This window comes from Tympanuchus pallidicinctus, unplaced genomic scaffold, assembly GCF_026119805.1.
Source record: "Tympanuchus pallidicinctus isolate F22 unplaced genomic scaffold, pur_lepc_1.0 scaffold22, whole genome shotgun sequence".
Lineage (NCBI taxonomy): Eukaryota > Metazoa > Chordata > Aves > Galliformes > Phasianidae > Tympanuchus > Tympanuchus pallidicinctus.
In genome coordinates, this window is record NW_026294739.1 from 17,213,057 (window position 1) to 17,240,148 (window position 27,092).

Consider the following 27,092-nt stretch of genomic DNA (forward strand, 5'->3'; position numbering starts at 1 on the left):
TGTCATGTAATCTCTGTAACCAATGCAAAAATTGCTCTCTTGCTTCATGATGGCCTCTAAAAAAAGAAAGCGCAATGGAAAGAGGATGGTGAGTCTTCCACAAGCACTCCAAAATGCCCATCTGCTGCTTTCTGTATTTCTTGGTCTGAAAGCATTCCCACCACTCCTTCTCTCGGACAGCAAAATAAACCTGCTCCATAGTTAGCAATCTGCTGTCCCAAAGTGCAGAGAAAGAGCTTGGTTTTGCTGGATCCCATTTGGCCATGAGGACAGACAGCCCATTCCCGCTGAGCCTCAGATGAGATTTCTTCCATGCATAGTTCAGCTCATTGGAGTGTGTTTCTGGATAAATATTCTTCAGACAGAAACAGTTTCATGTCTGCACACAAAGCCGAGCTGGCGAGCTCGCAGGCACACGCTAATACTGCCTGGAGCTTTGGGTGAGCATGCAATCACTTCAGTTGCTTTCTTTGCTCTGGGCGTAAGTTTGGCCACCGGTAAACAGTAACGTCGTATTGTTTATAGAAAGTGCTGCGGGTGATGGACGGTCCTGCCCGCCTGTTTCCATTTCCCTGTGATTAATGTATTCAAGCCTATAGCCATTTGCTTTTGTGAACTTCACAAACAAAAACTTGATGTTTTGGTACCAAGCTCAAATATGAGAACAATTTTATTCTCGATGCCAGTGTTTGTGATGCGAGAAGTTAAAGGCATCCAGAAATGCTGTGTTTTCACGGAATATTCTTCGGTCCCAAGATATAGCATTGTTCAAGCATTACAGAAGCAAAAGCAATCCCAGTGCCTTGAAAGCTTTTCATTCTGCCTCTGCTTCATGAAAACATGACTCAGGGCCAAATGGCTGATTGTATCATATGATGTAACAAGGAGTTAGAGAGCTTAGCAGGGAATTAGAATAATGCGTTCTGTGTGTGCCTGTGTGAAGGGAAGGGGGGGGCACAGTGGTTATTGGAAAGCTCTAAGTCTTTTTTGCAGCTATAGGTTATTCACTTGCAAACCTATCCCTTGTTAAAACCAATGGGATCTGGTGTGTGCCAAGCTCCTAGCTGCCCAACTGAACCCAAGGTCAAGATCTTTTCATCTCAATTAAAGGCTGCAACATCCTCCTTGCTGGGGTGTGGAGGAAGCGAGCTGGGTAGGAAGGAAAGGATGAGCAGTGAAACCCCTCTGGGAGGGGAAGGAAGGATCTGGCCTGGCCTATGTCATCATAGCAAGCTAAACATCTAGGGACGTTCAGGGCTTTCTGCTGGAGTGGGTGTTGTGCTGCCAGGAAGTGGCTGGTGGTGAGGTGTGAGGCTGCCTGTGCCGCTGGTGGATTTTGTTTTGCTTTCTGTCTTGGTCCTGTCAACAAGAAAAGGCATTAATTGTAAGTGTGAACTCCAAGACGAGAAAAAATCAAAGATGACCCATGTGCCTGGAGGCATAAAAACAGCTATGGAATTGTTCAGCTTATTTAATGAAATGGAGCAGCACAAAGATGCAGTTAATGTATAGATTTATATATACAAATACAGCAACACTGGCACTGAGCTTGCTGCAAATTCTCAAATGGGGAAGCCTGTCTCCTGTTGGCTATTAGAAGGAGATTTGGGACAAAAGGTCCCATTGGAAACATCCTGCCTTTGTTGCAGTGCTGTGCTGGCAGAGTGGGAAGGACTCTTTGGCACACTGCTCACAGCCTGAGGCTGGCCATGCTGGGTGCCAGGTTCCTAGGGTCTGGGCCTATCAGAACCCATGTGCCCCTGCCCCTCGGGTACCTGGGGTCTCGTAACTTCATGTATAACTTCCCATAACATTGGAGGAGAAATCCTTGTCCCCTGATGTATCTGCACGATAGACAGGGCTACGAGCTGGGTCTGCTGCTGTTTGCTCCCACTGCCTACATTCATGTGTCACCATGCTTCTGTGTATCCATGCACGTATACCAGCCGTGGGAGACTGTGCCATTCCTCCCCATGCTGGCAGCACACTGGTGTTCCTTTTCAGCTGGTTATCTGCTTGCAGGGTGAGCAGGGCTGTCTCGCCATGTCTCTTTCTATCTCCAGTGATTCGTAGGAAAAATGAAATGCCTGTGTTGAACTATATTCAATGCTCATATCTGAAACACTGGGTTTGAATGCCAGTGCAAGTCATTAGGTCCTTAATTTTCTCTTTAATGGATTTTCTAATGTATCTGGTGAGTAAATAGATGCTCAATAGCAAATAGAAAATTCCGTTTGTAATCTTGGTCTTGAAATGGCCATAATGTTGCCATTATTTATGTTTACAGAAATCCTGCAGACTTCCTGGGAGGTGCAATACATGCAAATGTTAGGATTGCTGGGACCCAGACACGTGCAACCTCAGCCCAGGCCAGTGTCAAAGAAACCAGTCGAGTACGTGCTCTGTTTTAGGAGCATGAATGATCCCATTGACTTCAGATTGGCTACGGCTAGACCCGAATGTATGTCGTGTTTGCACAGAAAGATGATCCAGAAGGAAGTGACTGCGCAGGAGCGGTGGGGCTGAGATTCATGTAGGTCTGCAGGAAAGGGCCAGCAGAAGGGCCACCCCATGCAATGTGTGCTGCCTGATGCTCTGTGTGCTCCCACTTTGTGCAGGTGCTGCAATCTCTGGGCAGCTTCCTTCTGCTAGAGCTCCCTGCCTGGCTGCTCAAACAATCTGAGCCTCTCGGTTTGCAAGTACCACGTTTGTGCAGAGTAATGCGATTACACGCTCACATCAATTTGTGTAAAGTTGGCAGCGTCCTCAGTGAGTATTTTTGTACCTCCAGCTTCTAAATGGTATTGCTCTTAACAGCAATGTATCATCATTAGTAGCGAGACTTTAGTGGATGCACGAGCAAAGTGTGATATTACTTCAACCTCTGAAAATACTGTGTGATAATTAGTCAGGCGGAGGTTCACTGTGCTTCCACATTACTTGGTAGAGACTAATGCAATGCCATGAGCAAGCTTTTGGTTACAGGGCAGCTGTAAGGCCAGCAGTGCAGTGCCTCCCAGACACCTCTTTTGGTGCAGCACCAAGTACTGACACATCAGTGCCTGTGGTAGGAAGCCAGCAAGACGAACCAAAGCTCCAGTCCAGTGCTCCAGTCCAGTGCTCAGCCCAGACCTTGACTGATTTCTGGGTCTCATCCTGGAACTGTTATGAGGAGCAGCAGTGCTGGCTGTGCTGCTCTCTCCAATAGTGCAGTTATGTATTAATAGGGGACAGCGCTGGCAGCAGGGAAGGGTATCAAAAGAACACATTTGTCTTGCTGTCCAGCAAGGCACGTAACAAATAGCAGTGCCAAGTGTAATCCTGCTTTGGTTAGAACTGTTACTTTGGTTTGTCATCGTTCATTGTTCGGAATACAGCTGCTTAATGACAGGATGTGGGAAATGAAGTTTTTTATGTCCTCATGGACTTTTTAAAATAAAAAATCCCAAACAATGGAGGGGAAGGATGCGATTGCACAGAGCAGTCTGACTGTGCTGAGATGCTGCAGAGATGGAGCTCTTGCCCTCCACTTTAAAAATAACCTGCTGTGTAAACCAGGGCAGCATCCACGCCGCAGCTTTGCTTACACTGCACAGCTGTTGCAGCTGCCCCTGTTCAGCACTTGGGTTTGATAAGAAGTGAAGAATAAAAGACAAATGCTGTGGATCTGTGTGGGACTGTTGCTTCTTTGCAAGTGCCCTTGGTCCAATTCAGCTAGCAAGTGGTGTGTTCTTACCAGAAACGGGGAATGGAGGGAACTGTCTGTACAGTCTGGGGGCACGTGGAAGCACGAGAGGGACCAGCTGGAGCAGGGGCTGTTCCAATGCTGTTCTCATTTTTGTGTTCATTTTAATAATGATCTTCATTTTTGTACAGGCTGTGATGTGGGTCCCCCCTTTGCATGTTCGTTGCTTATTCCTGGCGGTGCAGAACGGCAAGCGGGCACATGATCCCTGCTCCCACTGGGAATTCTTTTATCTGGGTGCGCTGCGCATTATGTAAGCAAATGGGGAAGCTGCTGGGTTTGGTGAGAGACGCTTTTCATCCAGGCATTAGACTAATTTTTGGCCTCAAATAGCAGGCACAGCCCTTGAAGAACCACCAAGGGCTGGGATGCAGCCAACAAATCTGCATAATTGCCAGCCCATCCCCTGCTTCGCTGTGCCTCTAGAAATGTTCTCCCTCCTCCCCTACATACATTTGTTAAGCCCTGTCCTGAGCTGTGTGAAATCAGTGAGGAATTCGCCTGAGGTTCCTCTCTGCCAGCTCTGGCCCAGGGCTTCTCAGCAACGTAAGCAAAATTAAAGGAGGTTCTGGGGCTGGGATGAAACCACCCTGGCTTGTGTACAAGGGCACACAAGGGAGAAGAGAAGAATGGTGATGCTGAACTTTCTGCCCTTAGTGCAGTAAGAAGGGCGGGGAGCAGCTGAACCTCCAGGCTGTGGACTTCCCACATCCCTAGAATTTTCCGTCTCTTACAATCTCAGCTAAACGCCATCTTTTTAGGATTATTTGTTACAGTCATTTATTAACAACAGGTCACTGCCATGCTCATCTCTACTCTCTTAGTTATAAACTTGTTCTCTTTTTTCCTTTTTGTGTCCCTTGTAAATTTCTACTTCCAACAAGCCTACTGTTATCTCACTTCTGCTATTTTAAGTTCTGTGGCACAAAAACGCTGACTCACAGAAAGCCGTGTTGTAGGAAATATTGGCTCAGCTGAGGAAATAATTCTCCGTTCATTCTTCCACCATGTGCTTTGGTTTTGTTTCTGTCCTTTTTTTTCTCCCTGTCTGTTGATCTCATGTTGTGCCACACATCTAGCACTGTGAAAGATGGAGAGCTATTTCTAATACACACGGCACTGGTCAAATGTCTTTCTGTATATACCCTGGAGTGTTTTATGTACCTGCTAGAAATGCTACACCGAATGCTCACATAGCTCATAAAATTTGGTCTTGTATTGGAAATGTTTTGTGGAAATACGCTGCTTAATCTACTGCAGCGGCTCACAGTTAATGTTGTCAGTGCGCATCAGAGGTTGTGAAGATTACAACTGGTTCAGAGGAGTATGATACGTTATCACAAGTCCTCAAGAATGAAGCTGAGAGAAAGGAATGTTCCACAAAATGTAGATAATTGACAAAAAAGGGGAAATTCAGGAGGCTCAGGCAGCGTAATCCTTATCGCTGGACCCGTGTTGATGCCATGCATCACTTTGAGATAAGTACCTGCACGCACCATTTCAAAGCTAAGGGGCTGTATAAAACAAAGCCTGATCCACGCTAGGGTGTGCTTTGGGTGTTGAGCACGTGGGTGAAGAGCAGTGAATGTCTAGGATGAAATTCCAGCTCGTGGGGTGGGAGGGATGGAAGGGGGAAAAAAAACAACCTACCTCCTATTGACTTCACAGTGGCTTTAATCGTTGGAGTAAGTTGCCTAATAACATACTGCAGGGCGTGCTGTGGCCGTATAGTTCACTTTATGTTTAATATATCAGAAAATGATGCTTAAGGTCTTCTATATGTGGATATAGCTATGTGCAAGAAAACATCTGATGTCTATAACATAAGAAATTGAAAAGTCAAGGACTTCTGAAAGTACTGATTGATATTTTCGGCGATATCATCAGCAAAACCTAATTAGAAGATGGTTTTCCACAATTGCTGTCCTCTGTACATAAAGTATAGCCCTCCTATAAATAACATCACCATCTTTAAAATACTTTACAATAAACACTAATTTACCCTGAAAATTTTCTTGTGAGATAGATAATTATGTGTTAACAATATCATCATCATTAGTAGCTGTGTTAGTCCTCTCTTTTTATAGATGGAAGCTCATGCACTGATAATAAACAACTTGCTGAAGGCCACATGAGGAGCCTTTCAGGACTCTGATTAGAGAGCAAACAGTTCTGGCTCCCAGTCCTCTGCTTGTGTGGAGGAGGAGAACAACGTAGTTATAATGAGAGAAAAGCAGGAGCTCAAGTGTTGGTGAGAAAAAGGAATCCTCTTCAAATTGGCTGCATTCCTGCGCTGCCAGGAAATATTAAAACATGATGCGATAGTGATGAAGGTAAATATCTAGGAGATTTTGCGCCTTTTGTGCTTGTACTTTTATTTAGCAATTGTACCACGTAATGTAGACTGTTTTGTGAATCACCATGACATTTAAAACACCGAATTTTTGCAACCACATCCTGGTGCCATGAGATAATCCGTTTTGATCTCAAGCTGCAGCCAGGTATGTCTCGCTTGAAACTTCAGAGGTGTGTGATAGCTGCCAGTACCGCACCCTTTTTCATAATGTTGTTAAAATAAAACAAGTTTGGATTCGCTTGGCCATTGCAGGATGCAAGATGGGAGTTAGAACTCTGCCATGAATGCAGCTTTGCTGTGACCGTGTGGCTAATGGCTGCTTCAAGGATCTCAAAGTGGTGAGCTTCCATTTCCCTCGATAGCCACCGTCCTCTTATGCCAGTAAACCCACAGCCAGATGCTGTGGGAGCAGCTCATTCCTTCTATTAAAGCCAGCAAGATTTCAGCCCCACTTGTTTAAATATCAGGTTTAACCGGCACTCGCCTGCATATCAAAGGCCGTATGGTAATTTTTGGGAGGGAAGGTTTGCCCCAGAATTGGCCAGACTTGTCCCTGGTCTCCCTGTTGCACAATGTGCTGCTGAGTCACTGTCGTTTCTCACCCAGTAAGAGCGTATCACTGGGGCTGTGTTCGTGCAGCACAGGGTAATACAAAGCACGCTGTAACCGGGAGAGTCTTTGCATAAACAAGAGCTAAAAATGAACGAAGAACATTCCTGGGTTGCTCGTATTTATTTATGCACTGCCATACATGGCAAGTTTCATTCTGGCACCTAAGCTGCATGGTGGACTGGGCTCGAGCTTGCTTTTCTGAACTCGGTAATCTAATTCCTGCTGATGTTCTGGCACCTCACTCGGCCTTTAGCTCCGTCCCAGTCTGTAGAAGATTTATGGTCAGATAATATACAGATTTAACACAATAGCATGGGTTTTATTATTTGCTGGAAAATGTTAATAAAAAAACCCCTAGTATTACAGACACATTTTAATCCCTGAAGTGATTTTCGAGTAGAATGCATGAATTATTAATTGTTGTTATTGTTATTACTGCAACACGTACCTATCTCACAGGACACTGTGAGGATTAATTAATTCTTGTAAAGATGTAAAAGGCCATATAGGTGTCAAGGGTTATGACTAAAGTGCTTTGAAAATGGAAACCCCTCTGTGAGTGCCAAGTATTATTATTTATGGAGTCCAGGCGGTGTGCTTGGTGCTGTGCAAACACCGGTCCAGTTATTGCAAATATTTGCTTCTATGTGCTTAGTAGGCGGAGCACTCACTGTTGCAAGTAATGTCAGCTATTTTAAGGATATGCCTTATAAATATGGCTGTGAGAAGACTTCCCAGAAGTTGAGGTGATGAGACCATGGAAAGCAGCAGCACGAAGCAATGCCCTGTGCAGGCTCGTGAGGTGTTCACTGAGCTGGGGCCATAGTAAAGTAAGAGAAAATGGAACAAAATGGAAGGGGTAAGGTTATTGCAGCATACATCTGCCAGCATGCACTTCGCAGATTCTGCAGGGCAGAACATGCATGCAGGTGATCACCAGTGCAGTGTGCGATAATCGAAAGTGAAAGCCTGGCACGCTGGAGTTGTGACTGAACATTTGGTGAACAGGAGACCACAGAAACCTTCAGCCAGATGACTTCAGCTCAGCATGTTGTCGCTGCTCGGCAGATGGATGGGAAGGCAGTGTTTGCAGTTTCTGTGGGCCAAACAAGGCACACTTGAGGGGTTTTCCTTGCCTCGTTTCTGGGCTTATATATCCTATTGCTGTCTTGAGGATGTTTTGCAGCCCCTCCCACATCCTCCATCAGGGCAGTCCTCTACTTGAGGACCCTTATCTTTCCTTCTGCCTCAGGCTACGTGCATGCTCCCATTCCCCCTTCCTCCACCCACTGTTACTCCTTATCTGCTCCTAACTAGGAAATAAGTCCTTCCGAGTACAGAGAGGTTAAACTCCTTTAGACGCACGGACACATCTGAGATGATAACACAGGAAGGTGCGAGTGAATCTCTCACCACTTCTTCCCCCCCTTCTTACGTTTCCCAACCTTCAGCAAACAGCTCATGTCTTCCTTCAGATGACAACAACCTTCTCTGAAATTCTGGTGTTGGACTTCATAAATTTACTGCATCCTTAAAGCCTACGCACCAGCACTAAGAAGAGAAAGTTGTCCACTTTGCCATCAAAATTATTACAGAAATAAAGGTTGAGCACTTTGCAATTACAAATATGCTGCCTAGCTTTCTAGAGACTTCAGTCTCCTCATACAATTTAGTCTTCTTAAAGCAAATGGATTGAAGGCCCACGGTTTTCTCAGAATGAAATAATTTCGCGATGCAAAAAAAAACCCCAACATGCTTTCTGCAAAATTTAAATACTATTCTTCTAAAACAAAGGGAAGCCCATGGACATGACCCTAAAAAATGAGCACTGTGAGATGATGCTGCACCCAGAGACCCACCCCGTCTGCTTTCATCACGATTTCATGGAGCAGAAGAGTCCCATTGACTTGGAAGTTGCAGCTCAGGTAATGAAATCTGCCTGCGTTCAGCTGAAACACAACCTTAGCTCTAGAGTTGGGACGAGTGTGATTCTCCAGCAATTTTGAGATATTAAACAAAAAGAAGCTACGTTTGTGGCCCGTGCGTCCACAATCCTATTGTGTCAGGCCTGGTGGAAGTGCATTCTGCAGAAAGACGGAGACATGAAGGTCCTGTTTTGGCCATTCTGTGGAAGAGCGGTGACAAGGAGGTCCTGTTTTGGCCATTCTGCAGAACGGTGGTGATGCGGAGATCCATTTCAGCCCTGTGTTGGTGGGAGCCTCACACAGGACCTGGTGCTGCAGTGGGGCCCGTGGTGGTTGGCGGTCACTGCAGTGCCGATGAGTGCTGGACCAATGCCCGAGAGCGTGAAATGCTGTTGCAAAAGCATTGTGTGATGGAAAGGACTGCCCAGTGATGAATGTGGTTCTGATCAACAAAAAAATAAACAAACCTGCAACAGAAATGATGAACAGCTTCATCTTGTAAAAATGAACAGCACGCAGGTAAGAGACGTTATCACTGCGGAGGATTATTTTTATTCAACAAAATGAAAATGGGCACGGGCGTCGAGAGGTGCCGATCCTCAGGCCCGGTTCCTGGTGCCACGGGAGCCAAGCACACCGTGAGCGCCGCAGTTACACGGCGCCATTCACATATTTCCTACACAAACGCCGAGGCCCAACCGGCCGCGCTGCCCGGGCTCCTGACCCCGCGGCCGGCCTCCCCGCCCCGCTCCCCTTCCCGCCATGGCCCTCAGCCCTCCTCCCCTCGCGCGCGACGCTGCGCCTGCCTGGAGCGCGCGGGCGCGCGAGGAGCGAGCGGGCGGAGGGGAAGGGAGGAAGAAGGAGGAGGAGGAGGAGGAGGAGGAGGACGTGGGGGCCCAGCCGCCGCCCCCCGCCCCGCCGCAGGTTTGTTGTGCCGGGCGGCCGCAGCAGGCCGGCCCCGCTCCGCCGCTCCCTCCCGCTCTCCCGTCCCTCCCGGCGGCCCCGCTCCCCCCGCGCCCATTTCCGTGCGGCTGGGCACCCTCTCCCGGCGCGGAGTGTCTGAGAGCCGTTGGCTGCTCCGAGCCGTTTGGCTCCTTCCCTTAGTAACAGCTTTCACATTCTGCCTCAATTCCTCCTCAATCTAAATCACACGCGCGCACACACACAGATATTACTTTTTTTCCTCCTTCCTCGGGACTTAATCTCTAATCCCCCCTCTTTCCCCACCCTCCCCTCCCCCGCTCGCTGGCTCTGGATATAATTGAATATCACAGCGCTGTTTGGTGGCTGCGTGGTGGTGGTTTTTTTTTTTTTTTTTTTTTTTTTCCTTCCTCCTCCTCCTCCTCCCGTGTGTGTGGTGTTTTTTTTTTTTTCCCCTTTTTATTTTTATATTTTTTTTACCTCTCGCCGTGGACTTAAAATAATAACAATAATAATAATAATAAAAAAGCGATTATCCCTCTCGGTGTGTACACACACAGACATGTGCCCGTCTGTCTCTATGGCCGTATAAAAACAACCGCGGAGGAGAGGCGGACGCGGGCGGATTCCTCTCGCGCCTCCGCTCCCAGGGAAGGGGAGCGTCGCCGCCGCCCAGGTAAGTGCCGGGGGATGGGCGCCGCTTCGGGGCCGATCCGGGGGGCTTCGGAAGCGGCGTGGGGGTGCGCGTGGCTGCGGGGTGCGGGGTGGTCCCCGCGTCCCTTCCCCCAACCCGCGCCGCCGCTGGCCGCCCCTCCCCCCACCGGGCCGCGTTTTGGGGAGGTTTTTAGGGGGGAAACGCAACGTTGAGGCGTCGGGGGTGAATTAAATAAAGGAGCCGTGGCGAGGCGGGTGTCGGATCGCCTATTTTTAGCTCGATTTGTGTAAAGAGGAGCGCTCCCCTCCCCCCGCTCCTCTCCGTACATATTTACTTCTGGCGGAGGGGGAGGGGAAAGGGAGAAGAGAGAGAGAGAGAGAGAGAGAGAGAGAGAGAGAGGAGAAAAAATAGATTAAAAAGGGGGAAAAAGGCATCGAACGGAGCTGCGGAGGTACGGGGCCGGGAGGGCGGCGCGGGGGTCCGCGGGGCCCGGCCAGAGGTTGGGGGGAGGGGCGGTGGTCCGGCCCGGGGCTGCGGGGCCCCGGGAGGAAAGTTTGTGGCTGTGGGTGCCGCACGTGAGCGGTGCGGGAAGTTGGGCGCGTTGGTCGCGGGGAAGTTTAGGAGGGAAGTTGTGTGCGCTCTCCGGTGTGCCCGGCCGCCTCGAGCTCCGTTCGGTGTGAATCAGGGGCTGATGTGTGGGGTGACCACGCGACGCGCTCCTGTGTGCTCAGCCAGCTGCGGTCGGGAGGAGCGGATTTGGGGGCCTTCTGGGCTGAGCGTCCCGTGGATGGGGCGTTTGGTTGTATTCCGAGGGCTCTGCTGTGCTGCTGGGCGCTGCCCCTGCTTGGGGGCTTGGTGTGGGGCCTTGGCTTGTGCCAAGCCAGCCTGCGTCAAGGCCCAGCGCCATGAAGTTGGGTTGGGGCCTTCCTTTGGGTGCGTTTGTGTGAGCGCTTCTTTCAGAACATTTTTTGTTAAGGCTTGGTCCTGCAAATCCTTTTGTATGTCTTTGAACTTTGGTGAGCGTCTGTGGAGGAGAGGTTGTTTCTGGGTTGTTCCTGCTGGCCGGAGAGAAGAGGAGGTGTGCTGTTGATGGGTTGGCCATAGGATGCGGGTGGTGCACTGTGCATCAAAGTAGCAAACTTTCTGTAGTTTCTTGTAGCCATTTATTTTGCTTTCCCTTTGGGTAAGGCCCAATGGAACAGCAGTGTCTTAACATCACCTGGGACCTTATACTGTCACTGCTGTTGGGTTTCTTGGGGAGTATGGAATTGGCTCCGTAAAAACAAAGGCTGGTGTGGTGCCATGCCTTGGGAACGTGGTGCTAGAGAGCGCCTGGAAATGTTTGCTCCTCTCTCCATGGGATGGAAGTGCGATGCGAGAGTATGGAAGGAGTTGGGTTTGACTTTCTTCTGATGCTGTGCAGGAGTTGATAATTTTTGCTTCATATCAATATGCACAGCCATAGCGTGTGTTGATAGCATGAAGAATGTCATGATTACAGTTAGGTTCTCTTTCTTAAGCTTTTTTTCCCCTTCAAACAGGTAGTCATGATTTTTTTTTTTCCATTTTTTTTTAATATAGGTGCTTTCAGTTTTTGCTCTCTATGGTAATTATTGATGTTTGTGCAGTGCTTTGAAGTTGTAAGGCATCACGTAAGTGCTAAGTACCTAGGAACAGCACTTCGGAGTTCTGTTTCTATCATGAAAGAGTTTGATGCTAAAAAGTGCTACAACCCTATGCATAAAGAGGCATGGATGGATTAGGGGAAATAGTCAAAATTGCTTATAATGTTGTTTTCAGGTAATATTTTTTAGTTAGGAAGAACAGATCCAAATAATGTAATGCAAACTGAGTTATTTTACCTAACTTGATTTTGAATGCAGAATTTAATTTAACATGGACTTCACGTTTGAGTCAGAATGTGTTTGCTGTTAGAAATTTTGTAGTGGCAATAAAGACCCACATCCTACAAGGATATAATTGTGCAGAAGTCAGGAAGTCCTGTAAAGAAACACACAACTTCATGCACATCAGCAGCATAGCTCGGCTGAATGAGCTCCACAGATGTCTGTTGAGTCGCACACAGATGAGTGTGTTTTGCATTAGTGGCAGGCAGTGGGATGTGCCTCTTTCTTGATGCTGATCTTTTTTTTGGTATCAAAATGCTATTCAGTGTTCTGGGGAGGCCAAAGCGTGGCCAGTGAGGCACCTTTCCTCAGTACATGCGGAGCCCCAGTTCGTGCCTGCGTGGCCAGCTGTCCCGTCAGCTCCATGGCCCTTGGCCATTTGGGGTCATGGTGCCATGTGCTCGGTGACTTCACTGGAGGGGACTTCTGCTGCTGACGGGACGGGGAGGTTGTGGAAATGCTGAGGTGTGTTGTGTGGAAGTACCGCTAAGTTCTAAGAACATTCATTTTGTTTACACTGAGAGTTGTGATTAATGCCCTGTGTGTGACCACCCTTACTGTGTGTTTACATGTGTGCGCTGCACAGTCCTCAGTAACGTGTGCGTTTAAAGCTGTAACCATCTGCTCATGCAAGTACTGTGGGCCGGGAGAGAAGTGAAAGCGTACGTACACAGCGCGCCCATGTAGGGCTGCTGCAAGAAGTGACAAATAGGAGAATAGACTTTCTGTGTGCTCATTTTCTTAGTATAAGTATAAATATTTGTGTTAGGTGAAGAAATGTCTGAAGCTTACTGTTAGGAAAGATGATTGATGGCTTTTCTCAGTGCATTTGTGTTGCATTGCAGCATTAATTTTGTACCTTCAAATTAACAAGCGTTGAAGAAACGGTTCCTACATTCCTGCCATTGCTTCAGGTATTGCTGTCCTCAGTATGTGCAGCCTTCCAAGCACTGTGGTCTCAAATTAGATGGTCTTAATTTCTGTGAAGTAGCTTAATGAGAAGAGTGACTTTACTAGGAAAAAGTTCATCTAGTGATACCAAACAGAGTGGATAGAGACTGCCTTATTCATCTCATAATTGGTTTCCTCTGAGATAAAGTATGACAATGAAATAAGGAATAAGAATTATCTTTTGCAGATGAAACTGTAGGGGAATATATTGACTCCATTTTTTTTTTTTTTTTTTCTTTTAATTTAGCAAAATTGAATTAGCTGACTTGAGGTAAGAAGCAGTGAGATCGCAGCAGCATGGCTGTCATTTCAGGAGAGTTGGTGGGTTGTGTATAGAAGTGTGGAAGTCTGGTCTGGAAATCACTGCCGTTTGTGTGGGAACTACAAGCTGTGTTCTTGTTCAGGTTCTGCCTTGTGCTACCTTGGCCGTAACAGGGAGGCCCTTTCCATTCTTCTCAGGAAAACAAGGCTGAAATGGAGTCAAAACACCATGGAGTCTTAATGGCCATGTTTGAACTGGGAGTTGAGTTTTCCTCTGTTTCTGAAAGACCCGTAGAACTGTATTTTAACGTATCCTCTGAAACCTTGATGTTGAATTCCAGTACCATGTCAGTTCTCTTCAGTCCTTTGCGCTCTCCTTTTTATTCTACAAAGGAGCCTTATGAACTTCTTCCTTGGTAACAAACAAGTGGTCATCCCAACTGGGAGCTTGCGTGGCTGAATGGGAAAACATGTCCAACTGCTGGCTTCGCAGGTCCGGCTGGCTTGGCTAGCCATGGTGCAGCTGAGCCCTGGGGGGCTGCTTGCTAAAGAGACTTGTGAGGTATGTGTTCTTATCTCAGAAATAATGATGAAAGTGCTCGGTGAATTGGCAGTACTTTGTTTCAGAAGCAGTGCTGCGTGCCTGCCTGGTTCAGCGCCTGCGCGGGGCCCTTCCACATCTGTGAAGCAGGGTACTGATACGCTTGTGTTTTCAGAGGTGCTGAGTCCCCACAGTTGCGCTTCGAGTTGGCAGTCGCCGCGTGTGCTCAGCATCTCAAAACAAGTCTTGTGCATGGCTTGCTGGCTTTTGCAAAATCCCATTAGGGTGTAGTTTCTGTTTCTGGGAGTTGTATTAGTGAAGGCTGTGTTGTGTTTATTGTAATTCTTGAGACTCCATGTTGCAAAGAAGCAATCATGTTTGTTCATATTGTCTGGCATTAAAGAATTTAGAATCATCTGAAGAAGAAACATATTTTTCTCCTTTTAGTGATTTTTGGAGATGCGTCTCTGTTTCTCTTCAGTGTAGGCATGCATAACAGACTCTCCACATCCCATGCTCTGTGCAGAACTGCATACAGTGCTGTTCCAGCTGGCTGGAGGTGCGGAGGCGCTGGTCTGGTCATTGGAGCGGTGCAGTCCTTGGCTGGGCAGCATCCAGCTGTCTGCAGCTCATGCTGGGACTCCTTTAACCCGCTGGTGGGCAGGCAGGGAGATTGAGTCGCTTCCCTGCCTTTGTGTGAGTCTGCCATGGAGCTGGCTGGTGACCTACTGCAGATTGTGTGAGTTGGGACTGTGTGACATGTTCCACAAGTCTTCTGAACGCCTCTACAACCAAACATTTTCCCAAGGTTACGAGTTACAAGTCAGATATTTACTATTTATGAATACGTGGTGCCTGAACCACAGATGTTGTCAAGGTTTGGAGCTGTAGATATATAAGCTGCGTCCCTTTGACATTACTGGTGTTAAAGTTCAGGCCCATGGATGACCTCTGGCCAAGCTCAGAGCTGGAAACTCTGACAGCAGGCACACGTGGGGTGGATTCCAGTCCCCTGCTGGTTCCCTGAGAGTAGCGGGCAAGGACGGAGCACTTTGATTCCTAGAAGTCTTCTAGACTGGAACAGAGGAAGTACAGTGAGTTGTGCATGTCTTCTGTGGGCATTTTTGGCCAGACTGATAGGTGCTTGAGTGTCAGTGTGACTTCTGAACGTATATTTTTGCCTTGAAGAAGAGTAATACAAATATTAAATATTTTTCATTTATCACTGGCAATGGTCTAACCTACAGTTGTGTTGGGCCAGGTGAGAATTGTTGCTATTAGTTTCAGCAGTTGGCAGCATTAAGTGTGGCTGAAAATGTTAAAATACCAATTGATTTCATCTGAACTGAGTCTGTTTGCTGACCCCCTCCCCCCTTTCTGGGTCTGCTGAGCTCACAGAAATGATGACAACTTTACCTCTTTTAGATTAAGTCTAAATTTGTAGGAAAAAATAGTTTTGCTATTGCGTAGACCTATGGGGGAAATAACAAGAGATCTGGGTCAAAAAAGTAGGGCATGCAAGATATAGAAGCTGTTGGAGTGCATTTATTTGTCCTGTGCTAGGTTAAAGGAAGTGTTGGTGCTTTCGGTTTGGCAGTGTGTCCTGCGCTGCTGTGTGCTGCAAAGGGAACACGGCTGTTAAACGAGGAATCCCAGCTAATTTTTGTACGGATGTCAACATTCTTCCCCAGCGCAGAATTTTCTTGCTTGGTTGTTAACAGAAACATGCATTCCTGAAATGCAAACTATTAGCGATAAATTTTAATTAGGAAGTGTTCTGTGAAAATGTGGAGTTTTGCCACGGCGGTTATGTGTGAATCTGCAGCTTATTTACTTTGGAGTTGTGTTTGTTCAGATTTAATACTTTGTAATGTACTTTCAAAGCAAAGTTAGTGCAGATGCGGATGGAGGAAAATGAAGAACAGTGTTGTCAAACCATCTATTAATGTTGGCATGAAATAAATTGTGCTGCAAACACGCGTTGTGTAGCAACAGGTAAGCTGTTTCCCACGGCTGATGCAGCAGACCTGAGGTGTACAGGAGCAGGGCCTGTGCTCTCTTTATAATGGGAGTGTTTTGCTGATGCAGATGTGGAACCTGATTTTTCACTGTGTTTCAAATGCACAACTGAATTTCTTCAATCTGGCGTATCGTGGTTAGATGGTAAATTTCCAGCACCGTGTGAGATGAGAAAACGTAGAAATACAAAACTTCCGAATGCTTAATTGCAATTAGAAGAGAAAGCCAGAGTGAAAAAGCCTACTAAGCAGTTCTGGTAAGCTCAATCTGATAGCAGGAACGGATATCTAAATGTAGCTGATTAATGTAAACCAACTTTTTTTTAACAGCTTTCATCATTATAGTAAATACTTGTCTCAAGTGGTTGAGTTGTAAGAAAAATGCTTTGTATGTCTGTTACCATCTTCCACGGCAAATTCTGAATGGCCTTTGATTACATTAGAAATATCAATGTGTTTATTGTACTGTTGGCAAAGGCCATGCTAGTCGGTTCCTCTGCTGTCTGCACATGCAAGGTTATTTCGATATGGGTTGTTTCTAGTTCGTCAAGGGCCTCTATAAGATTCTGCCTTGTAACACACAGTACAAAATGCATTAGAAATGAAGTTGTAGGAGTGTTTTGTCAGATCCCTCCTTGGCTGTTTGTTGGAGGCCTGGGCACCCAGGTACATAGTTTTCTGACAAAACAGATGAGTGTTGCTTATCTCCTAGAAATGAGCTCTCTGCTTTCTGCGGGCACTGGGCCGGGGGTTCCCATCGCCTTATCCCCACATTGGGCCAACCATGGGGTTCTGCTGCAGCGGGGCCAGGATGGGCGTGCTGGGGGGCACAGCTGCCCTTGTAACCATCCTGTTTGCATGGACGGAACCCTAAAGAGAGGAGTTGCCCACGGGATGTTCCGACTCATTCTTCATTGCTGTTGGTGACTTTGCTGCCAGAGGCTCTGCAGGTATGAGAAGTGTCGGCCTTTACCCAGAAGTGCTTCCATCACACAGACTGAGGCTTTCTGTTCTGCTGAACTACCAGCCAGCGTCAGAGCTTGTGTATGTTGGACCTTGATAAATGCAGCTTTCTGCTGCTCCTTAGTACGTTAAATATGCAAAATCTTGTTGGTGTCACGTGCTCCCTGCTTTCCTTGCTGCCTTGTGTAACTGTCTGCTCCTGGGATGGAGCTTTCCAAGGGAGAAGAAAGAAATGCTATGTTTTCAAAAATGTTTTCAGTGATCAAATTAATCAGATTTCATTTGCATTATATTACTATAAGTGGTAAGTTTAGAACTGTAATGTACATCCACATGCCCATGGCTGTCTGGTTCTATTTGTTAGCTCAGAAGAATAGGAGAGTGCTGTTGGGGCTACTGCTGTTGCGTATCATTAAAGAAACCCTCTGAGGCCCTGCTAATTAACACGAGTGGTGTAGGGCTGAGCTGCTCTCTTCTTGTGAACACACACACCTTCCCGCAGGCTCCTGCCCTCTGCTCTGCCTGGTTTTGCTTCCCCTGTTTGCTGTTATGGGCTTTGCTGCTGCACATGGGGCTCTGTCTCAGGCACTGCGCTTTGCATCATTTCATTGTAATCCCTTCTAAGTCTTTATTTGTTTTTCTAATCTCCCCTTTTTTGATTTCCTTCCTTTCTTTTTCTGCTCCTGTGATTTTTAGGACCATTCTTTCACCTTCTCCCCATCTGTTCTTCAGTCAGTGCTTTGCTCCAGACTCGTGCCTTTCCCTTGTGACCTTTTTGTTTTCCCCCTTTTCTCTTTCTGCCCCTTTCTTCCACCTTCAGCGAGTACAGAGGAGCTGCCCCTCCTGTACAGCCCATGGTGCGGTGGCCGTGCCACGAGGAGCTCTGACTGCCGCTGGCAGAGAGGAGATGGGACCGACAGGGTTTGGCAGGGCCTTTAATTGATAAAAATAATCCTGGCTTCCCACGTAAAGCATCGATCCAAGGCTCGCTCAAGTCAAAGGGAGGCTTTAGAGGAGGTTGGCATGGGTGTTTAGTGAGAGCGCAAGAAGCTGAAGAAGTTTGAATGGGAAGCTCAGTGCGCTGCGAGTTGAGCTTTGTGAAATAAAGGATTTCATGCCATGAATTTTACTGGCATTGACTTGAAATGAACAAAAACAAAGTCGTGATGAAATCAGTCATGGCCTTATCTTATTGTGTTTATTGTGGGTAGTGTTGACAAGTCACATGCCCCATTGTTCGAGGTGAACAAATATAGCTTTGATACTGCAAGCTGATACGTGCGGACAGCCGCCTTTGTCCTGCGCTGCACAGATGAGTTTGCAGAATTGTGACTTCAGAGCTGAATGCTTGTCTTTGGAGAATTCATGTTTCAACTTAATCCTGAAACAGCCTAATGTGCATAATAGTCTGTTGCTTGATATTGAAGTGCCTTTTTTTTTTTTTTTTCATTAACTTTTTTGCAGAACATAAAATAAGAGGCTGATGTATCATAAACTTTGTTGCACTTGTTGCCCAGTAAGGCCTGTGGAAGAGGAGCTCGTACTGTCCCTCTGGCATATATGTGCTTGGGCTGAAAGAATGCAAGGTGTGCTTTTGGGAGTGTCAGTAACAGATTTCTTCCTGAAACTCTACTGCATCCGTATCCCTTACTCTTGGTCACAGTGAACCTCATTTCTTCTGAAGCCAGCGGGTCGTGGATCATCTCTGGATTGCTTTTACTGTTGGTGAATTGCTATAATTAGGATATATGTAGTGTAACTAGAATATATGTAATAGGGACTTGCTGCAGGGGCAGACTTAGCTGTGGATGTAATCATCCAGTGGTATCTGGGGGAGAATCCCATTGAAATTGCCTGGGGATGTTCAGAAAGATTAGTCTGTCTACAGCGGTTTCTTTGTTGCTTTTTGCACATCTTAATAATGCCAATGTAGTTGGTTGTACAGTGTTTTTAATTGTTAGACTATATTTGTTTGCTTTTTCTTGTTGTTAGCTTGTGGCCTTGCTTGAGTAGTCATTTTTCCTCTTCAGAAACTGGTCTTTGCAGTGTAGTTCATGCAAACAACATGCACCAGAATGGTACTCCAGGCAGGTGCTACCGGGACATGTAAACACTTAGCAGCACCAAGGCTGCTGGTGGCTGTGGCTGCTGCCTTGCCTGCTTGTGACAGTGTCAGCTATGTGTTTGCCTACCTAGCAGTAGAAGGCTCCTCCAGTTGTGGTGGCTTACAGACAGTGTAAAGTATCCCCCTAATTCCGATACAGAACGAATGGCAAGCTTTTGCATCCTAATGTGGGTGCCATATGATAGTGGAATGTATATTATGGGTCACTGTGTGATGTTTTCAGACCTCTCCTGAGCTCTGCTGCAGTTTATCCATGCAGTACCGTGGCAGGGACTGCACGCAGGAGGTACCTCCTGGTTATGTGTGTCACAGGCTTTGGTAGTCCATGCATGGTGCAGGGCTCTGTTACGTTGGGCTGTGCGGTTCATGAAGTTCAGAATGTTCGTGTCCTTAGCAAGGGGGAGATGGAATGTTGTATGAAGTGCCAAAAGACACCGGTGTGTGCTCCTCACGGCCTTCCTGGACATAGTGCTCGTGCTCCCAAAGCATCTTGCTGCTTGCATTTGTGCATATGTGGAATGGCCGTAAGTAGTGACGCGCTCTTTGTCACATGGTTGCAGTTCCACTTGGCCTGCTCTTCCTTAGAGTGGCTTTGCTGAATTTGGGAAATCTCGTCAGCCTGGGAATAGTGCTGAAAGTTGTCTACAAGTGCTTTTTACTATTGTCAAACATACTTCTGTCTTGTGCCGCCTTATTTTCACTCTACTCCACACTGAGAAGTATCTTTTGGTTAATTTAAAAAGAAAATCCTGCTAGCACTCTAATAAACCCTCAAACATTGCAAGAAAGCATTTATACTCACTGAGTAGTGTGGCTTGAAGTTAAAAGAGTGAATTTACAGTGCGCTCCCATTTTTTGGAATGACTCCAGAATGAAAGTGTCTTATTCCTGTGTAGTGTCATCCTTTGTTACCGCATAGAACTGTTGCCATGGTCCTAATTGATAAAAATTAAAAACAAAAAAAAAAAAAAAAAAGCTTTTAATTGTGATCCTTGGATATTTTTGAAAGAGCTGAGTGAACTCCTTTTCTTGCTGAACCATTTTCTGGTGGTTGGAGACAGAAGACATGTTCTTTGTAAGACATATATTATCACTCTATTTAAGTCGATTCAGGTTCTCTGGAAGTGATCCAAGCTCCAGGAAAGAAAAATATTAGTGTGTGTGGTGAGGGAAAGGGTTTCCCTTTATTTCGGAATTTGCTTGTCATGTTTAGTAAGTAAGCCATTTGCAGATGCATTAAGGCTCTGTGAAGCTCATTTTAGGGGCTGACAGTTTTCCAGTCTCGGCTTGAGTGGAAAGATTTACATTTAATGTTTCAGATTTTTTGTTTTAAATAGCTGGGGATATGTACATTTGTTAAGTTGTAATTTGAGTGCCACACGTGTTTCAGGAGAATAAAAAGCAAACTGTTTAAAATGATGGCAACAGTAGCTTTTTTTTTGTTTTTTTTTTTTTTAATTTTCTACAACCCGACATTTGTCTCAATGTCTGACGTGCTTTGTTGTGCCCTTAAAATTGTTGAAGTTTAAGTTAAGTAGCTTTTGCTTGGAAGACTTAAGTATTTGCAGCGTGTTATTTGGCTTATGCAGTTTTACACTCTTTAAACACCACTTCATGTTTTAGTTCTGAATTCCAGCAAAGCGCCATTGTAGCACACGAAGCTGCTCCGAGGGAAGCTGGAGGCACTGCTGCTGTACCTGCAGCTGTACCCAAGTGTGAGGTTAGATGGAGAGGCTGTGTATGTGCATGGCATGGAGCAGTGCTCTGTGAGGACACCGTGCTCACATTGAAGTTCCTCTGCCTTCCAGAAGGAAGGCAGCAGCCGTTGAAGCCTGTTATGACTTAAGGCTTTATTTGGAGGGTTGGGTTGCAGATTTCTAGGCTTGGCTTATGCCTGAACTCCAGTGCTGTGCACACGCACTTGGCTCAGTCGGTCAGTTTGGCCTGTTGACCAAAGTAGGTCGAGCTCCTGAGATTTTTACTTAAGGACAGCTGGACTTTCCATTGGGTGCCTTTGTGCTCCTCAGCGCAGGACGATCTGCAGCATCTAGCAGCGGGGCTTTGAAGTCTGCAGCCCAGCTACCGAGGGCTGAGGCAGAGGTGAGTGAGGAGGAGCCCCATGCTGGAGCACTGCCTTCTCCACACTGCTGGTAGGGCTGAGGAGCTGAGCACTGCAGGCTGAGGCCTTCTTTCCCGGCTCCCCTCCTGCCACAGCTGCCAAACAGGATGGTTTTCTCACACTTTTCCAAAGCGCTTCTTGCAGTGTTGGTTGGGAACCAAATGCCATCTCTGCTCCCAGTCACTGTAATCATTGAGCTGTGGTTTAGGAATTATTTTTTTATATCGATGTGCGTTCTGGATTATCTTCCTACAATGCTTTATTTAGACTTCTGACATCTTAATGACTGAAAATCTCAGCTGGTTTTGTTTGGAACTCTTTGTTCCTCGTGCAGAAATCAGACCTGAAAATGTATTCCTCTGAAGTTGTTAAGGGAAAAGCTCTCTGGTAGCATTGCTGACTTGTTGAGATCAGCTCTGAATTGCCAGATAGTGTAATTTTCTTCTAAGAAGAGCCTTCCCCCCACCCTCCCCAGCAAGCCCCAAAGTGTTCTTTGTGTGAGTGTACTATACGGTCTCTAATTATATGATCACATACCATTCTGCAAATAGTGCAATGCAATAGCATAGAATTAATTCCTGGATCTTGTAGAGGACTATTCAGCAGTCTGCCTTAAGCCCTCATCTTGCAGGCTGGTTTGTGGAAATCGACTCCTTCTCCTCCCAGAAGCAATGTTTACTGTAGCTCTGTGTCAGAGCTGGGTTCAGAGCTCGTTACAGAATCTGGGCTTGGGATGTCATTTCTGAAAGTTGCCATTTAACTGCTCTTATACAACATATGCATATTAAGTAGGATAGCAGAATAACAGTGAAATTGCTCACCTAGGTCTGCAGATGAATTACCATAATTAACTGCTTCTTGCCATGAATTGCACCTAACGAGGGCTGTGCTGTTGGCTGAAAATAAATTGCATAATGCATTACTGGTGACTAAATTATTCACATACCTTAGAGAAGAGATGGTATAAGAAGTCTGCAAAATAAGTGCTGGACTATTATGAAAATGAAGTGGAGAATAAAAAGAAGAATCAGAGAGAGAACATGGCACAGTGTGCATTCTCCTGGGTCGATGAGGAGTATTGTTTTTGGTTTGCAATATAGTGTGTGATTTCATGTTTACGTATTTATCACATGGTCCGTGTAGAGTATACCTGCAGAAGGCAGAGTTGGGCCTGTGCATAAGCACTGGGCATAGCATGGTAACAGTTTGCATTTATTTAGTTTCTGTTGCTTCACTATGGTTGCAAAATACGCCAAGTCAAAAGCAAAAGTGGATAAATAAATTTTAAACAAGCCATGCAATTTAGGATATGCTTGCTGTTCTGTGCTTCTGTGTGAAGTATCCTTTGTGTTACTGTCTGTGCTGTGAGGCATGCAGGGATTTTTAGTCAGTGTGCATGGCCTGGTTTTTATAACATCATCTTTGGCCAGGAATAACTTGAAAAGCACTCTGTTTGCATGTGTTGATAATGTAGAGTCTTTTAAGGACCTGTTTATGGATTTATATTGTAAAAGATGGTTCCTGCAGAAGTGTCCTTGCCTGGATGGACACATTCAATTTATTTTCTCCAAATGTGTGGAATGTTTTTGAGCACTTTGCTGTATAATGCTCTTCACAGTGATACGTGATCCACACTATTGCAAATACGCCGTGTGCAGTAAATACTGCAGAAGACAAGATTGAGCTATTTTTCTCCTTTTTAGTTTACATTTCTGCTTTCCTCCCATCCCAGGGCATATTCTGGAGTGTGCATTCCCTATGCTTCAAACTTGAGTGTGAGTGCTGAGTTCTGTAGGTGAACACAGCGAGGTGGAAGTGCACGGCGGTGCTGGTAGTGCCCTGTGTGGGACAAGGAGAACTCGTTTCAGTGACCTGTAGCTGTGTTCACATCGCTTTGGCTTTTTGGTTGGGTGGAGTTTTCTATACATCACCAAAGAGAAATGTTTTGAAATAAAGGAAAAAAATTGTGAACGCTTACAGAAGACTTGAGGCTGTGAGAGCCTATTAGGAAGCATGAGTAGAAGGGCAAGGCTTTCTGTTTAGGGTATAATTACGGGTATGGAATAACTGTGAAGTTGCAGAAGAGGGAATGTTCAGTTTTGCATCATAGGCTGCTGAGTCCCAGCTGAGCAAGGATGGAATTCATCTTGGCCAGCATCTGTTCCTTTCTTGAATTCATTTAGAGAAAGGCATGAAATCTGTATGTGTTTACCTCAGTCTCTTCGTATTTTAAAAAATGTATTTTGTTTTCTTAGATTCAAAAATTTAAGGATACCTATGCAAGCTGCTGGCTCTTTATGCAATTAATCATATGATAAATACAGTTAAATTGAAATCACTTCCATAGGAAGCTGGCTGTCTGCCCAGACATCTGACGTCATGTAGGAAGCACACGCTCAGCTTGGACAAATGTTTTGGCACAGTGCTGAGAAAGTCACTGTGGTTGGGTTCTTCATGTCTGCATGGAAGCAGGCTCCAGAGCTGCTCCTCCCTCGGCAGCTCTCTCTCTTCCCTTGGATGCCTTTCTTGGTGTGCCTTGGTAGCCCTGCTGCCCATAGGTGCAAGGAGGGTAAGGCCAACCCTTGGTCCTTGAAGTGTGCTTTCATATGTAAGGAGAAGTTTCCATTCAGCCTCCTGGATGTTTGTTTCCTGGTGCGTAAATTGGGACAAGGACTTGGCTATGGCTAAAATAATTCTTGGTAAAACGATACGAGGAATGATGTCTCATTAAAGAGAATATATTGTGCCAATACAAAAATCATGTTTATTTCCAGTTCTAGAGTTGTATAAATATAGATGCTAGACATATGCTGAGTATTGCTTTAGTAGAAATACTGAAATTGCTTTTACTCAAGTTAATAAATCCCAGAGTTAGAAAGGAAAGTAGTGGAGTGATGGGTAGAAGCAAGACAAATGAAATGAGCAGTAGAAATCAAACGGTGGGAGAGATGAGGCAATTGCATAATATTGCTCAATAAATTAGGCTTTTATCTACTTATGCTTGTTTTAAGGGCATGACAGAATAAACACGACTGCTGAAATCCTTGCATCAGGCAACTAATTATTCTTTTCCTTTTCTTTAAGTGAAAGTAGGAATGGTGAACGTAATGTCGGATTGGCAGTAGTGAGAGCTGTGTCTGCAGAATAAATGCTGTCTGGAATGCAGAACTTGCTGTACCATTGGGCCAGTTGGAGGGGTAGTCCAAATTATAAAAGGCTTTTCTGTCTGCAATTTCTTACACCTCTGCAGAATTTGTTCTTGGAAGACAGTTAGTGCTTATGATACAGTGTCTGTTTTTTTACTGTTATTTTTTTGAAACAGTAAATCCATCTCTGTAAGGTTCTTCTCCAAAGCAAAACAACATCAAATCCATAAAATAATGCTGCAGTTTTTCCTTTCAAACTCCTCCTCGCTGCTTGAGCATATAATTATCGATTACAACAGCAGCAATGTTTGCTCAACACCTGTAGCTTCTCGCTGGTGTCGACCTTTCTCAATAAAAAAGCATTCTTCATTCGCTGCCAGTAGAGCAGCCAGCTCCTCCAGCACATTCCCAACTGTTTCAGCTTTATCCAGGTCTAATACCAAAACCAGGTTCTTGTGGCACATCCACCTGTTTCTACATTCTGACCCTACAGTAGATATGATTTATTTTATTATTTTTTAAAGGGACTAATGATAGAAATGTTATGATAGCATTCTGTGGTGGGTAGCTTAAGCAAGATGAGCAGGGAAGAATTTTTGATGAAACTAGCTTAATTCTATGATTTTTTTTCTTCTGAAGGCATATTTGCTATGTGTATACTGAGGTGGAAAAATTGCAATGTTTTGAATGCTGTCCAGAGCCATCAGATAACTCACTGAGTTTCTGTGGTTGGAGTATCTGTTTTGATGCTCTGGGGACACAAATGCTGATTATTATTATTATCTTGTGTATGTGTGAATGAAATAGTTTAGTTCTGTTTACTTGGAGTTCTGGTATTTGGTGGCCTGGCATAATGACTGGAATGGGACGGCATGGCAAGGCTGATGGACTTCATTATTTATGGGGTAGTTTTTATTTTGTCGTTCATTATGTTGATATAATTAATTCACAGCAAGATTCTTATAAAATTACATTTTTGTGAAATATTTATTTTATATTTTATAGAATGTCCCAGCTGTTACGATAAGCATGCAAAACAATTGAGACAAATGGTAGGCAAACAATAACTCGAATGCCTTGGCAGTGGGATACACCGCAGTACGCGCAGCAGGACGCCGCCAGCCTGCTAGGGTGAGTTCCCAGCCCGTGGATGTGACTCTGTGGCCAGGGCTCTGCCTCCTCAAGTGTTTGTAGGCCCCGTTTCCTCGTGTTGCTCAGTCTGCTGAGGCTCGGACTGATATCTTGTCCCCAGCTGATCTTAATCACCCTACATGTATTGCAGTGTAGATCTGTCTGTAGCTCAGAATAATTTATCTTTTGAAATCAGACTTCACTTGGGAAAATATGTGGCTTGCAGAGAAGAGACTTCTATTTTCATTTATCACTCGTGGTGATGAGATGTACTTCATAGCTTGAGAGGTCTCATCTTGAATTGACTTCCTTTTGAGTCTAAGTTCATTCTGACAGCATGGCTGGCTTTGATCCCAGCTTTTACTGGGAGAAAGTCTTGTAATGGTATGGGTGGCCTGTGGACAGATCTGATAAGAGGCAGTTTCTTATGTTTTGTGAACAGGTCAGGCTGGAACTGACAAATACAAGTTGACATAGGCTTTAAGCAGGGACAGACTGTCACTGAAGGTAAAAATTGGGTTGGTGTTGGGAATGGCTGTGGTGTGAGAAGTTGCTGAAGAAAGACTGTGAAGGTGGTTCTTAAGGAGTTACTGCTGGAAGATGTGTGAAGTGCTTTACTGTCATACCAAGCTGTGTCTGAGTGTTTTCTGTGTCTTGTCAGTACACCACAATTGAAGGAACTTACATTGTCTGCTTTTGGACTGCAGTGGGAATGGATGTTTAATAACTAGTTTCAGGATTTTTAGTTGAGGATGGTCAAGGCCTTGGATGGTCCAAGGGTGAAGTCACATACAGTGCATGTGGTTTTGGAGTAGGAAGGGATGAGCTCACTTAAGAAGAACACTTGCTGATTCGGTGGAAGATTATGAAGAGCTAGGCAAGTGCTTGTTTAAGTTGGTTCACCAAATTAATTTCTGGGCTGCCTGATGGATCGGAAGCATTAAGCCTTGTTTGTATGGAGGGCACTGAACTGGTTTTACTTGCTCATAACTTCTGGTTCTGGTCTGTCCTGTGCAGCATTGCATAGCTGGATGTTAGGCAGGACCTGTTCTTCATCAGTGATGACTTCCTGCAGCATTTTTTGGAGCCGTTTGTTCCTGGAAATGATAAGCTTTGAGTGCAATAGGATATTTTGCTATTTTGGTAGTTACTCCGCGTAACAAGTGTAAGCAGCTGTGCAGTTTCAGAGAGCAGATACTGAAGAACCCAAAATCTGCATGCTGCTGTTGAAGCTTTCTGCTGTAATTGCCCAGGATACGTGGCCAGATGGAAAATCACAGAAAGATTGGAAGGATCCTCTGGGTCTACGTGGCTCAAGCAGACACCCAGAGAGGGTTGGCCAGGACCACATCCCAGTGGTCGTGGACCGCTATGATCTGCATTCATATTCATCTTTCTGGTTTTACTGTGATGTAAAGACTGCATAAATTGTCTAAACTACCTAAAAATGCAGGCAGAGCTAGGCGCATGTATGGGCTCCTCATTTGTGCTGTCTGCCTGTTGCATTTCCAGGGAATGGGCAAGAATGTGACATGACCAATTTGCAGCCTTTGGGAGGAGAGGCAGTGTGTGATGAAACACGAGGTGTGCTGCATCACAGCCACATCTCTTCCACTGTTTTATACTAATTTAATTCAGCTACTTAATTTCTTCCCAGCTCTTTGCTTTGTCTTATATGGCAGCCTTGTGGGGTTCTACCTTCAGCTGAAGGAGCCC

General features: G+C 45.6%; 1 protein-coding gene across 6 annotated transcripts in view; it reads left to right on the forward strand.

Moving 5' to 3' along the window:
• The window catches only part of TBL1XR1 (TBL1X/Y related 1), a 380,885-nt gene that overhangs the window by 279,767 nt on the left and 74,026 nt on the right, over positions 1-27,092 (forward strand). For 2 of the 6 annotated variants that reach the window (XM_052686538.1, XM_052686541.1), the window contains exon 1: positions 9,679-10,235. The exons of 2 other annotated variants lie outside the window; for them this stretch is intronic. The gene's annotated coding sequence lies outside the window, so the exon portion shown is untranslated. Of the gene's footprint in view, positions 1-9,678; positions 10,236-10,522; positions 10,666-27,092 lie in introns of those variants that run through there. 2 more of the 6 variants (XM_052686539.1, XM_052686542.1) reach the window with 1 other exon arrangement.